The sequence below is a fragment of the Rhipicephalus microplus genome, chromosome X (assembly GCF_043290135.1).
Source record: "Rhipicephalus microplus isolate Deutch F79 chromosome X, USDA_Rmic, whole genome shotgun sequence".
In the NCBI taxonomy this organism is placed as follows: Eukaryota; Metazoa; Arthropoda; class Arachnida; order Ixodida; family Ixodidae; genus Rhipicephalus; species Rhipicephalus microplus.
In genome coordinates, this window is record NC_134710.1 from 10,525,673 (window position 1) to 10,540,852 (window position 15,180).

General features: G+C 45.7%; 1 protein-coding gene across 1 annotated transcript in view; it reads left to right on the forward strand.

Moving 5' to 3' along the window:
• LOC119175656 (uncharacterized) overlaps positions 1-15,180 on the forward strand; it is a 90,007-nt gene that overhangs the window by 130 nt on the left and 74,697 nt on the right. The window lies entirely within an intron of this gene.

The following is a 15,180-nucleotide window of genomic DNA, read 5'->3' on the forward strand; positions in this document are numbered from 1 at the left end:
GCTTCCCCGCTTTGCCCGTTGGACGGTCGGGCCCGTCAACCGCGGCGCGCCGCACTCGAACGTGCTCGAAGGCCTCGACGCGGCCGCAGGTTTGACAGGTTCGACGACAGTCCATCTTACGTCGTGAGACCTTTTCACGTTACAGCATAGTTAATTTAGGAAGCAAAGAAAAAATAGGAGAGGTTATGATAAGATATATGCACAACTCTTCCCGACAATGGAATAGAATGGTGGGCTGCTATGCAAAGCGCAGTGAGCATTCCCTTTCGGCTTTTGTTACGACTTAGAAAGCCTCTCCCTCCGACAGCTGTTTGTCTCGTACGAAACAAATTGACAATCGGTGCGTAGTGGGACTGATTTGGCTGGATGTTATTTTTACAGTTGACTCTGAATTAATTTGGCTGCACCATGCGTAGTAAGTCAGCGCGGTCCGCCTCGATAGCAACACAGAGAACATTATTATCAGAGGTGTAGGTACTATTGCTGCTGACGGCCGCAGTGGATTTGGCGCACAAATTGCTGCGTGTTCAACATTTGCGGCGAACTCCACGATGGAGCAGAGAAGGTGATAACAAGACGTGTATATGTGCCACCTGGCACCTTTGTCAAATGGTGACGACGGTCGCAGTGTATTTTCCTGCAGAGAGCTTACAGGAAGGCCCCACGTCAAAGACGCCGTTTATGGAGCTCGGCTTCACTTCCGAGCGTCTTCCGCGGTCGTTTTGCTTCTCGAGCCCAGAACGTGCAAATAAACACTGTGGCGCCAATCACAAGATTAGATGCATAATAAAGATGCAGAAATGTTGCGTAATTTTCCCGAAGCGCACAAAAAAAGATACTGAAGCTAAAATAGTGCAACACCGTCTGACAAACGCACCAGTTCCTATTGGGTGCATAGTGAAAGAAAGTGCTTCTTATAACGTAAATCGGTGAAAACAAATGTATATTTCGCTTACAATGAACGCTCGCTACCGATTGGGCAAACGCCAAATACAGGGCGATATCACTTAAAGATGTGCATTCAATACCAAGCCATACATTTTCCATGACTATGTGGACACGCTGCCGTAACGTTTTGGACCAAGTAGATTGTGTGAACCTTCACGTTGCATGCCTCCTTCTTGCTCAGGCTACGAGTAGCGCTGGCGAATACTCGTTGATGCGCACTTGATGCACGGTGGCCACTGCAGGCACGTCGTATGTATGTTGGGTGTCCTAATTGACTTTCGCTGCTTATATATAAACTGAAAATGGCAACTGGTGGTTATGTTCTAATATCATCCCTTCGGAGTTTATTGCACGGGTGAAATTATGCCTCTCCCTCTTCGTATGTGTCTTCTGGGGTCCCACAAGGGAGCGTTCTAGGCCCATTACTTTTCCTTATCTACATCAACGATCTTCTATCTAACATATCATCAAATATCAGAATCTTCGCGGATGACTGCATAATCTACATACCCATAAACTGTCCAAACGACCACCGCATCCTTCAAAATGATCTGAAAACTAACACTAGCTGGTGTAACACTTAGCTTATGGCACTAAATACTAATAAATGCAAAGTTATTTGTTTTGGACGAAAACATACCATCTCCGACTTTTCACACCACTTACAAGGTGACATACTTTCGCGGGCATCTTCCTACAACTATCTGGGCGTCCACCTTGCACCAGGACTTTCCTGGCCAAAACACGGCACTTCTGTTTTCTCTCACGCCTCCAAAACATTAGGGTATTTACGCCGAAACCTCCGACATTGTTCAAGTAAAGTTCGCAAACTGTCTTACCTTACTTTCCTCCGACCGCAGCTTGAATATGCTTCATCTGTTTGGTCCCCTTCCGCTCAGTATCAAATTAACACGCTGGAAGCAATTCAAAACAGAGCCGCTCGTTAAATTTCAAGGAACTAGGACATTCATTTCAGTGTGTCTCAGATTAAACTTGATCATTCCCTCCAAGCATTGCACGTTCGCCGTCACGTGTCCTGGTTATGCTTATTTCATAAGTACGTGTATAGTAACAAAACATCGTCATTGCACCGTCAACGTCCCCTCTACATGTCGCAGAGTACCACACCATAATAATCCGAGCCTACACAATCGTCATAATATTCTCACATACTCATCCTACACATAATCATCTGAGCCTCACGCGCATGTTTGGTAACACAAACACGTTTAACACATCACGACTACGGCAAGCCATCCGCATGTGGAATGATCTTACCGACAATATCGCCTCTGATAGCCATTCTAACACGTTTCGGGAAAAAAAACTTGAGATGCATTTTTTAAAGGGTTACTGACACATAATTTCCTGGCCGAGATAGCCTGCGGGATCAATTCTCGTGAACATTCGTATATAATCTGCAAGATATCAACAGCGAATATAGCATGGACGGTATTTTAAATTAATTTCGAAGTTTGCGTGAGCGGCCAACTCCGTAGCGCTATAGACACACTCGGAGGTGACCCCCTACTTCCCTCGCGTCACCACGCTGCGGTCAACAAAACAAGTTATGATGACGTCATAGCCGCCATTTTTCTCTTGCCGCGTTTGTTTCCGAAGTCTATATTTCTCGGCGGCTGGTTGCGAGTGCGTGGCCGTGGCGCACGCTTAGAAAGTTGTGTTTGGCAACATTTCAGTGCTGTTTCCTATTCGAAATCAATTCTTGGTGTGCATCACGAGGAAATGCGTCACAGTTCTGTGTGCTGACGTGGTCAAGGGTTGCACACGCTAGGGGGGACAATCGCACCAGTTTTTGGAACTCTCTCACACTGAAACTGATAGATAATAAGGGGCCTGTAATTAATTATCTAGCGCGTGCCGCAGCAAAGATTAACAGCCCTAACAGCCCTACAGCAACGCATTGCAGCAGAAAAACGTGAGGCCAAATTTTTTTGTGTCAGTACCCCTTGATAATAGCATCGTGAGGTTGTTTTATTTGTTTAACTTTCGAGCTATTTTATGTTGTGAAATGTTGGCCTTTATTTTCATCAGCAAGTTGTAATCTCTTGTTTTAAGTTGTGCTGAATTGTTAGTTTTTGTTGCGCCACATTATGCTGCTATCATAACCTGTATTGTATAGTTGTTCCTTACAAGTTTACCTCCGCATTCACTGTAACCCCCTTACTCAATGCCTTCGGGTCTGTAAGGTATTTTTGAATAAATAAATAAATACGTCTCAATTAACGCAATTTCACATATATAAAATGAAGTAATATTAAAAAATGGCCGTCAAATATGGTTCATATTGTCTAAAAACTGAAGGACTGTCGTCTGCTGAGAGCAGTTGATAAGAGGAGCTCAAGTGGAATAGATGGACGTTATAGACTGAACAGCAGAACGTCGCGAGCACTGCGAAAAGCCATTTTTCATTTATTGCCAAGAAGGCGTCTATACAGGGCTTTGTTTCTGTTGTGTATTTTGGTATAGAACGTACAGGAGGAGCAGGTACTGTATATACTGCGGTAGTATCTTGAGGAGAGTATTTCGGTGCCTGATGTTTCCAGTACTCTGTTGATGAGTCCAACGAGGGCTTTATTTTCGACGAGAAAGCACTTTTAGATACGTTCAATGTGCAATCGATGACAAAAGTGCTCTTAGCGAAGCACTGCATGCAAAATTGTCACGCATCATGAATAGGTCATATAGGCTCCCGAGTGATTGCATAGCGAATCGCCGAGGAAATGTTCTACGATGTGAATGTCGGAAGACTCTAACATCATTGGAATCGATCAAGTTAATCACCAGAGAGCGGTGGCAAGAAAAAATCAAAAGCTACCTAAAATGATATTTGGTTTTCACAAAACCTCAGGACTGTCTCAAAACGTTCGATAAAGGAGTAGAGATGACATTGGCCTACCCATACCGCGTCTCGTTGAAATTTCCGTCACGCTTTATTCATTGTGTGGCAGTGCGAAAACGGCGTATGTACGTATTTTACATGAGCTGACAAGTCATTCGACTTAGATTTTGACTATTTACTTGCAAATTTACAGTTATGCATAAACTAAGCGTTCACAAGATTGGTCCGTAATGAAATGATGTTTATTGATGCATTTGTAAAACGCAATATTTTGGCGAATTCCCAAGGTGAAGGAACGGTAGCAGAAAACGAAATCTACTAGCCATTAAGGAATATCAAATATTAGCGTAAATTTGAATATGCGAAAGCTTTCTTGCGTTTCGAGCTACGACACCATTTACTCTGACCACGATGTCACTCATTGATGATCTTCAGGTGCGCGAAGCAGTGATAGTTAGAAATCTTCGGCATGCCGTGGGAATGCCTCTGGGATCTAATCCCGGTTTTTGCTGGATATGTACTATCGGTTGCGAAAGTTTGCGAAATCAGCAGCGCGTAGCGGAGCGGCGGAAAACTGCATTGCTGCGCAGCCTACCGTAATGCGGCATGATGTTGAGAACATAGGCCACGGCTTCCGAGATTAGATCTGGAGCGGCGGATTATCCAAACGCGCCGTTACTAATCGCTGAGGTGGCGTATGATAGCCTCAACACCAAACCGCGGCACGGTAGACGTTGCAGCAATGCACTTTTACTTAAAGCTGCTTGATCTTGAGAAAGTAGCGCCATCCACTGTACTCGCCGCCGCGAGCTCGACCTCCCCTCTCCCTCCTCGTTCCCTTCGCGTCCTCCCGGTCTCCGACACTTTTTCTGCTCGATGATTGGTCTCCTTCGCGGTTGCCCTTAGAGACGCGTGGATCTTGCGCTGTGCTTGTGTCATTCTTTCGCGCTCGCGCCATTTTTTGCCGATGCTCCGCGTAACAAACGTAGCGCGCGCTTTGTTTTCTGTGCTTTGTGCGGGTGCTATGCAGTGCTGTTGCGTCCATGACTGCAACAACCACAGTGAAAATAGTTACGCACTTTTAATGATACGTCAAGGTGAAAACGATGGGTGGCGCAAGCAGCAGTGGCTGCGCAACATCGACCGAAAAAGCTTCGTTGTGACAAAGAGCAGTGTTCTTTGCGAGTTAAGGCACCTTTGTTATTGCCCGTATCAAAGCATAGCAGAATGCTGCAGTTGAAATATTGTTTGGGCCTGCTCGTCAACGTACGTGTTTTCAGGGGCGAAGCTCTTTACGCTGTGAGTCTTATGTCCCGTGTCGTCATAGTAGCCAGTTGCGTTGCATTGGATGTGAATAAAAACGGTGTCACAACATATCCACGGAGTGAATGGTGATGAGGGGGGAAAAAAGCGTCCGTCAGCTCGTCCATGCTTCTGTGCGTCTGTCCATCCGTGTGTACATTCGTTAGTGCGTCCGTTTATTCGTCCATCCTCATGTTTCGCTCCGCTTGTTATCATTCACCTCGTGGATATGCTGTGATTTTTTTCTTTGCTATTTGTGCGTTGCTTCAGACTGGAGTTGTTATCAATATGCTGAATTCCTTAGCTAGAAACAAGAAGAAAATTGAATTGTTTAACGTGTTTGTACAAATTTATGACAGGAAAAGTTGCCTAAAATGTACCTTGTTGCGTTCAGCCAGCCGCTGCTATAGGAATACCCGCCGTAAACATGATCGATCCTTGGCACCGATATTTACACGAACTAGTAGTGCTTACAAATACAGTTATTTTCCTAGAATAGGTGATGACTGGAGTTCACTGCCTCATGAGATATTTTTGGGCGTGTGAATTTCGCTATATTGCTGGAAAGTTATCCATTTGGAGATTAGAGTGTGCAAATGTGTTATAAAGTTTGTTGCTGTTTAACAGACATGTGACGTCTGTTAGCATATAGATACATGTCCTTTTTTTTTTGCTGTTACGAATCACTTGATGTTTCTTATGCCCCTCATGCCTGGAGCAAAACGCTGGTATGCAGGATTTCTAAATAAATAAATAAAATAAATAAATACAATTATTGATTGATTGATATGTGGGGTTTAACGTCCCAAAATCACCATATGATTATGAGAGACAAGACGCCGTAGTAGAGGGCTCCCGAAATTTTGACCACCTGATAAATAAAAGTATTCAGCTGGTACTTCATCGTATCGCATTCACCTCGGCAATCGTCGAAAATGCACAACTGTAGTCTGCTTTCGCTGCGAAATATTACGTGGGTTGACACAGCTTCTTGATCGCGCTTTTTGTGACTGTTAGGATTCGCTTACGAAAGCGTTTGTTGGAGACAACAAATGAATCAATGACTATAGATGACACTAATGGGCGCTCGTTTGCGTAGAGACATTTATTTTGTTTTTTAGGGAGAATAGGAACACACGAAAATCATGAAAGAGATGCGGTTCATTGAAAGAAGGAAAGAAACACAGAGACGCGACGAAAAAAAAACCTATATTACAGTGATAGCGAAAGTGAGCTATTTTCTAAGAGACCGTGGTCGCAACCGTTTTGGTCACGCCTGCACTTTTTCCGTCCACCATTAAGAAACTATATTATCTTTTATACCAGCGTCACATGTGTACTTATGACCGAGATCAGTCAGGCCGGATAGGGTTGTTTGATCGCTATTGGAGCACAAATTATGAAGACCTTCCTGGTGCAGGGTTTATCCCCTCACAGGTAACCCGATCGCTAGTTTGTATGATAACAACGTCAAAACACAGTTCAAATTAATCAGTTTCTTCTGTTTCTGTTATTGCGGTAGATGAGTCACTGTTGGTGGCACTTAATCGTATTGACATTGATCAATGGCCTTCTTCAGTTTGGAGAGCACTGCCTAAAGCTACTTTTACGCCAAGTAGATGAACACATGGCTAAATGATCCACCATCCACGAAGTCATTGCAATATGTGACGCTGTAAGTACTTGTGTCGTATACAGGCGCACAAGCACAGATGGGCATGCCACAAGCGGAACTATATCAGATGCACGCGTACAGCCTGTTATTATGCGGCAGAAAAACATCCTCATCGTAGAACTCCCCATAAAAAGATTTATTCAATTAGCATGTCCTACATATATGACCTTTGGAAGAAGATAATGTTTTGATAAAAGATTGCCTCATTGTTCTCAGTTTTTCTATCACTTTCCAGAAAAAATTTCAGCACTGCTGTGGAGCGCAAGAGGCTGCAAATAACGCGCCTTCGTTGAGTTCCGCGGTGCGCCCGCGGAAGCATCGGTGCAAAATGGCGCCGCGCGTTCGGCAAGCGGGCGAGGAGAATCGAGGAGGAAACGCGCGTGTGGAGGAGAGTGTCGTTACTTTCCCAAGATTAAGGGGCACTACTTCTACTTTCCTTAATGTCGGTGGACATCTTTAGGAAAATATCCGCCGCACCGCGCACCCTCCTCTCTCGCCTCTCGGGCTGCCACGGACATTGTGCGTGTTATTAGTGTGACTTAGCTTTCTTGATAGGAGAGTGGTGGCGCGAGCCGGGTTATATGGCCGGCGCCCGCAAGGTGGCCGTTCGGGAGAGGATATAGAGAAGGTTTGGACACTTGGGAGAGGAGAGTTTGACACTTTAAAGAGAATGTGGAGAAGAGTGTCGCTACTTTCTTTATATTAAGGAATTGTAGTTTTCCGCCGCTCCGCCATGCACTGCAGATTTCGCAGACTTTTCCGGCCGACACTATGTTCCTATGTTGCCACGTCATTACACCAATGTTCGAAATAATTGATTGATATGTGGAGTTTAACGTCCCAAAACCACCTTATGATTATGAGAGAGGCCGTAGTGGAGGGCTCCAGAAATTTCGACCACCTGGGGTTCATTAACGTGCGCCCAAATCTGAGCACACGGGCCTACGAAATTTCCGCCTCCATCGGAAATGCAGCCGCCGCAGCCGGTATTCGATCCCGCGACCTGCGAGTCAGCAGCCGAGTACCTCAGCCACTAGACCACCGCGGCGGAATGCCCGAAATAGTGGAGCGTTATTCAGAAATGAAACCTACTTTTTGCCTGTGCCGTTTTTTGAAGCTCTGCCCATTCATCTGCTTATTGAAAGATGGCGAAGCCCGCGTGGCTCTGCTATGCCTGACACAGTACTGCGATGTACTTGTTTGAATGGCTTGACATGATGACACATTAGGGCCAATGAGTTGAGCGAATGAATGGCGAGGGAAGACTACCAGCTTCAAGGATAGCTCAATGAGACAGACAGCACATCAAACTTGACACTTTTTAAAGCACTAAAACAAGTGCTTCTGATAGTTGCCCGTATACCGGTGGTGATGTGTAAAGAATATGTTGTCTTCTTTTTATAACTAGCCCGTAGATAAAGTAATTACCTACTGAATTTTTATCCAAATTCTAGCACCTCATTAATAGGCCTCATGATCATGAAGTAGCACAGAGCTATAAAACCATATAAGCTCATTCGGTTCTTGCAACGTCCGTGCATCAAAATGACCATGGTGTCTTGACCGATGTCGAAGAAAGTTTTCAACCACTTCACTGCCTGTTGGTGTGTGTGTGTGCCCATGTACGCTCGAAGTTTCTTGGAAGCAACCAATGTATAGACACTTCTTCATCACCTGCACATGAAGGCAGATTTTCATATATATATATATATATATATATATATATATATATATATATATATATATATATATATATATATATATATATATATATATATATATATATATATATTGAGATCGGTCCAAGTATATTGTCACCCGTACGAGTACAACCAACCCCCTCGGTGCAGCTCCCAGCGACTGTAGGCCTAGCTTACCGGCCGAGTTCGTCATACATGCCATCGGCGCTTCTGGGTTTAATTATATGCTATGCCGAGGACTAAGAATGACTGTACAGAAGACCCATCGGTTAACTTGAATGAACCATTGTTTCTTGCGTATGATGTGCGCACAAGGAGCGATGAACATCGATGCGACGTGCTTTCAGCTTAGAAGTGTGGTGGTTTGGGCTAGTTGGTATGTTGGTCCTTTTGTTGTCGTTCTGTTCTCGCGCTATATCTATCGTCGTGCTTTCAGCATGCGGTGCAGCGCACACGGGCCATCACCGACAGCCGCCGGGTGCACTCGGTGGCACTTTGTTGAATCACACGTGGAAACACAGGCTTGTGGTTTGGTGCGTGTTGATAAAGTAACATGATAAGGCACTTCCGTGCACATGCAACTTGGTTTGTAGCTATCGGCTAAGTAGTTCCAGCTGTTGGATTACAGATGCAAATCAGCACACTCTACGGCTTCTGCACTATATATCATATCGTCGCTTGCGCACGAAAATACCTCTAGTTCAATCCACTACGGGCGTACTTATCGAGCGTTACAGCCAACATAAAACTTCGGCGCACGTCAACCAGCAAAAAAAGCGAGTAACGGCTATCGCGCTCTACAGTAAACATCTGCCCCAGGTTCTCGGCAGTATTTGTTTATTTTCTTTTCTATGTTGCGAATTCTGAAAGAAACTTGGCGTCTTGACATTAGTGGCATGCAGTGCGTGGATGCCAGTAGTTACCAATCATTAGTACGCAAGGTTTAGTTAGAAACGTAAATCGCGTAAGAGTTCAAACTATGAACCGTTAAGCGGAACGGGGAACGGCGTGTTTTCGTTTAACCTGTTTTTTTTTTTTGCCTTGCCATGAGCGTGGTACAACGTGGCGTAGTGGTAGAGTACCTGCCTTGTCATGTGTAGGTGGCGAGTTGGAACCCCCCTGTAGAAGTTACTCTAGTAGCAATTTGTTTGTGTGGTAAACTAACTTTTGATGGCGATTTACATATTGCCGTTGTTTCTTGCTTCGAAGTTGTTAATAGTGGCGCTTCGGGAACTATGGACGTTCATGATCACACAAGCATTCTTTTTGTTGTCACTAAAAGTTATCCTATTACTTGACGCATTAAACTTGCATCTGGGGCGTCTACGCTCAGAGGCGTATGGCGACGAGACAGTTTTATTGCTTTGCGGCGTCGGTGGTGTCATGCAAACGCTAGGTCAGCAAGGACGGAGTGCCGGATCCCATTCACTCCTCATCGTCACAACAGTTGCATGGATTGGGAACTTCACTTGAGTAGCAGAGAGTTCGCAATCTCGTTTACTCTGCATTTAACGAAAGGACATGTTCCGCGGCCGACTCTACCCTACTCCCCCCCCCCTCCCCCCACGGGGTTAAAGAAGTCTAAGGAGAGTAACACAGGCCTTCTGCTCTTGCAGTACCCCTGTCAATTCTGTGAGTGCAGTATTATTAAGATAGGAGTGTAACATTTTATAATGAAGAATAAGCACTGAATTTCGGATAATGTGTAGATTTACGAGATACAAACGCCGAGTTTCTTCCACGAAAACGTACCCTGAAAAGCCTACTCTGAATTACGTGGAAATAAAACTCCAAAAACCTTGAAACCCTGCAGCTACACATGGTTTTGCTTGCTCCCCTTTTTCATTAATTTTTTTAGCCTTTCTGGGTGATGTCAGTTGACACCAGATGGTTAGAATTTTAGGAACCGTCAGCGATGGCCTCTCTCACTCATAATATTATCTTGGTTTTACCACAAAAATTCTCAGATATTGTTCCTATCAATATGTCCATTTGTTTTTTTTTCTTTGCCTTCCTATCTTTTTATTCAATTTCTTTCTAGTTTTCTTTTTTTTGTGTGGTCGTTCCCTTGGCTGCTATCTTTTAACTCCAATGCCATAGCAGCTCTGCTGTTGAACTTTTATAGTTCATATGTGGTACCACAGAAACGGGTGAATCTCCCTACTCACCACACTGGCCAACCAACAATTAGCGAGGACACACGGGCGACTGCACGTTTCAGCCTCTTTTGTTCACCATCTGCTTTGATTGTTATCGTGCCATTTCATGATGACCTACGACGTAGCGCTCTTGCACCGAGTGTTTTTTTTAAATGCGAGAACTTTCTTAGCGAACTTCCGTGACTTTGAGCGTATCTATCTATCTATCTATCTATCTATCTATCTATCTATCTATCTATCTATCTATCTATCTATCTATCTAGACGCTTACGTTTGGGTGCTCTCGTGGTCACCCCAATGACTTGGCGTGAACCAAAATTAGCATGGGAGGGTAAGATGGTTTGACGAATATGACGCGCTGGTGAAGACATGAATAATGTCACAATCCCGTCGCATACATCGTCAAACACTTCCCACTAGATAGTGGCACATACCCGCGGGTGGATATATGCCACTAGTTTGCAGTTATGTGCCACGTGTCAGTGACACTTGTATCTACCTAGGAACGACGAGAACACCCATCGGCAATATTAACGTTAAGAAATACCCGACATCAGTAGCGTCTACCCGATGAATTCAAAGAATAAATGCCAGGGTCCCAGCTGGAATCGAACCCAAGCATTCTGCGTGACAATGAAGCATTTTACCCCAGAGCTATGCTAGGTCTCGGAACTACTTTTAAATAGACGCTAATCTTTTTAAAACGTGAATAGTGGTTGCAGTACTGAGTATCTAATTTTTTAAACATTACATATGTACTCCTTTGATACAGCCGTCACGCTGGGTTAACGTAAATGGTGGTTAGGTGCCATGCGCTAAAGTTGATTTATGTAGAGGTGTCCAGCGCCAGCATCCTCGCGATCATCAGCGCTTCATATCAGCTTCTGGCGTTGCTAATATTCATGTTCCAGTTGGCATTGTTGCGCAAGTGTTAACAACTGGTTATAGAAACATCTGCAACTCTTCAACATATGTCTGGACGTGCAACATTTGTACATAAATTTAGCGTCATTTCATGACGTGTAGCTCAATAAAAAAATGCTACACGACCACCTTCCCTTCGCATGCTTCGCATAACGTGGATTACCGGGTACGTGGAATCTGCCGAATTTTTTTGTTTTCCAGCGATGGCTTCTGTTATGCGACACTCCTTGGAACTTTCTCGCTCTGCCTGCTCGAGTGTTTCCCCTTCCTTTCTTCCCATATCCTCGCTTGCATTGCCCGGATAATTCATTCTAGAACTAACGTCGTCGCAAACTTTTCCCCCGCGCAGGCTGCGGTAGGTTTTCGGCGACGCTGCGCTAGATTTTGAAGGACCAGAAAATCCCTTTCTCGATTCTGCGCACTTCCCGAATAAACGAAACAAGCGGTAGCGAGAGAAAAAAGAACTACGCCATCTCACGCTAAAGGGAACCATGCGTAGATGCGAACGCTTACACTGGCGGCGACGTTGACGCTGGCGCTCATCGCGGCGTTGGGCAGGAGAGAAACCCGGGGAGGCGCTAAGCACGCAGTTATGGACCGGTGTTTCCTACTGGAACACTCCAATCGCTGATAATGGGCAGTGAGAGACAGAAGATTCCGATTGGATACAGAGATCCGCAGTCCACTTTTAGTTAATGCGCTGACTGCGAATTTTCATTGTTCAACAACGCACAGAAGAAATCACCCACTAGCACTACCTTGGAAGTCGAGATACAATGCCGACTCTGCCTGCATCGGCGCTGGGAGGTGAGAGAGGTGAGAGTAGAAAAAAGAAAGGGGAGGGGACGCGCATGCGCAGTGGCGGTGTTAACGCTGCTGCGAGGGATGCTTAGAGAAGAGAGAGGGGGGAGCGAGCAAGTGAAGCGCAAGCAGGTGGTGAGAGAGAACTGAAGAGAGTGACGCGTAGCTGTCGGTGAGAGAGAAGGAGGAAAGTTGCGCATGCTTAGCGTGAGTTGCGCTGCGGGACATATACCCAAACACGAGATGCTTAGCATCGAAAATGAATGCTGCCTATATCGTTAACAAATACAAATTCGTGCTGCCTAAATTGTCACCTTGGTCCATCACCTGCCCCGCCGCGGTGGTCTAGTGGCTAAGGTACTCGGCTGCTGACCCGCAGGTCGCGGGTTCAAATCCCGGCTGCGGCGGCTGCATTTCCGATGGAGGCGGAAATATTGTAGGCCCGTGTACTCAGATTTGGGTGCACGTTAAAGAACCCCAGGTGTGGAGGCGGAAATGTTGTAGGCCCATGTACTCAGATTTGGGTGCACGTTAAAGAACCCCAGGTGGTCAAAATTCCCGGAGCCCTCCACTACGGCGTCTCTCATAATCAAATAGTGGTTTTGGGACGTTAAACCCCACAAATCAATCAAAGAACCCCAGGTGGTCGAAATTTCCGGAGCCCTCCACTACGGCGTCTCTCATAATAATATGGTGGTTTTGCGACGTTAAACCCCACATATCAATCAATTTGGTCCATAACCTATCACGAAGCTATCATCTGGTAAACAAAGGGTGATATTTGTCATGTTACGAATCTGTATTAACTGTTACGTTCAGTTTGAAAACCATAATCGTCGTACGCGTTAAAATACGAAATATAGTAATCTGTTATTTTTTTATTTCTTATTTGTCAACAGGAACTAACAGACAGTGATCGCCCCGCCGCGGTGGTCTAGTGGCTTAGGTACTCGGCAGCTGACCCGCAGGTCACGGGATCAAATCTCGGTGACGGCGGCTGCATTTTCGATGGAGTTGGAAATGCTGTAGGCCCGTCTGCTCAGATTTGGGTGAACATTAAAGGACCCCAGGTGGTCGAAATTTCCGGAGCACTCCAGTACGGCGTCTGTCAGAATCAAATGGTGGTTTTGGGAGGTTAAACTCCGCATATGAGTCAATCAACAGACAGCGCTGCCAACTTCGAAGAACTGACAACTGGGGTGCTATGCAGGATGGCCCGAAATTCTCGGGCAGACGAGTTCACTTTGAGGTCGCTCTGCGGCGGCCAAGCATAAAGACAGTGCGGAGCGCCTGATAGCAGCGTTGATAAAAATGGCAACAATAACGCGCGTGGCGTTGGAAACGCATGTGGGACATTTGAGGTGGTTATCAGAGAAACACCGTGTGCGAACACGTTAGCGTGGCCACTGCGTCAACATTTCAATAGTGCAGCGATGTCAGCGTGATTGCCGCGCTATATTTTTGCCAACTCAATACGCGCCTCCCGCAGGCGTGTTCGTGGGCGTTGGTCCTCTTTCGGACAGGTTCTTCCGTTCCACCTGCAGTATGAAAATTTCCACACTCGAAGACAGCAAGGAAGCACACGCAGCACTCTTGTGCTGCTCTTTCACTCCTATTAAATATTGCAGATAAATATAAGGACAGGTGGTCATCATGGGCCCTCGCATCATGGCGGGGACGCGGCTGTGGTTGACGACGTCGTGAGCTCTGTGAAATTCAATTCGAAACATCGTAGCCGCGTGGTGATGCCTATTTCACTTCTGCGTCCGTGCGTGCATAGTCTTGGCAATAAAACTGATTGCCCCGCCGCGATGGTCTAGTGGCTAAGGTACTCGGCTGCTGACACGCAGGGCGCGGGTTCGAATCCCGGCTGCGGCGGCTGCATTTCCGATGGAGGCGGAAATGTTGTAGGCCCGTGTGCTCAAATTTGGGTGCACGTTAAAGAACCCCAGGTGGTCTAAATTTCCGGAGCCCTCCACTACGGCGTCTCTCACAATCATATAGTGGTTTTGGGACGTTAAACCCCACATATCAATCAATAAAACTGATTGATTAATCGTGCTGCTGAACGTGAGTACTGCTCCTCGGCAAGAGCAAACGTGGGGGGCGTACTCGATCTTCACCGCGCGCGTCTGTCAGTCAAACCGATTGACGCGTGAACTCGGTTTCAAGCTCGTTGATTCTGAGAAGGCCCGACTTCAACTCGAGACTGGGATGGTGCTGGTGCGACTGTCAAGCGTTCGATGCGGTGAACGCTAAGTGGCAGCTTCTTTGCATATAAAATAAGTTGGTGAGCTTACACTACTTGTGCAAGGATGGAGCCGTAGAGGAGCTTGTGATAAACTAGCTTCTTGCAGCTTTTGAAGTACGTCGTCTGCTCATGTGCGTGATCGGCTTCGAAGTTAAAACCGCATCAGCTCTTTCTTAAGCTTCATTGAACTAATTGACTGAGGCTTAATGACCATTGCACTGAGCTGTCTTGTCTTCAATGATAAGGCTTCAAATAAAAGGCAGTTATCTCGGGCCCAATGAGCAAGGCGATGATCAGTATGAAGTCAATAAACGTAATCCTGATTAGCAGGAGACTGATTGTCATAGTAATAGTAAGGGTTAATTAGCATGGTTTTAGTTGGCGTGTTCATGATTAACGTCGCGTTAGTTAGCATAGTTTAGTTATATCTCATCAACTAGCATGGTTTAGTTAACCTGCGTTCTAGCTTTACATGGCTTCATCAACCTGGTCTTCTTAAGCTGTAGCGTAATTACCTCGGTCTTACCATGACTTTGTATAATTAGCTTGGTCATAGCATG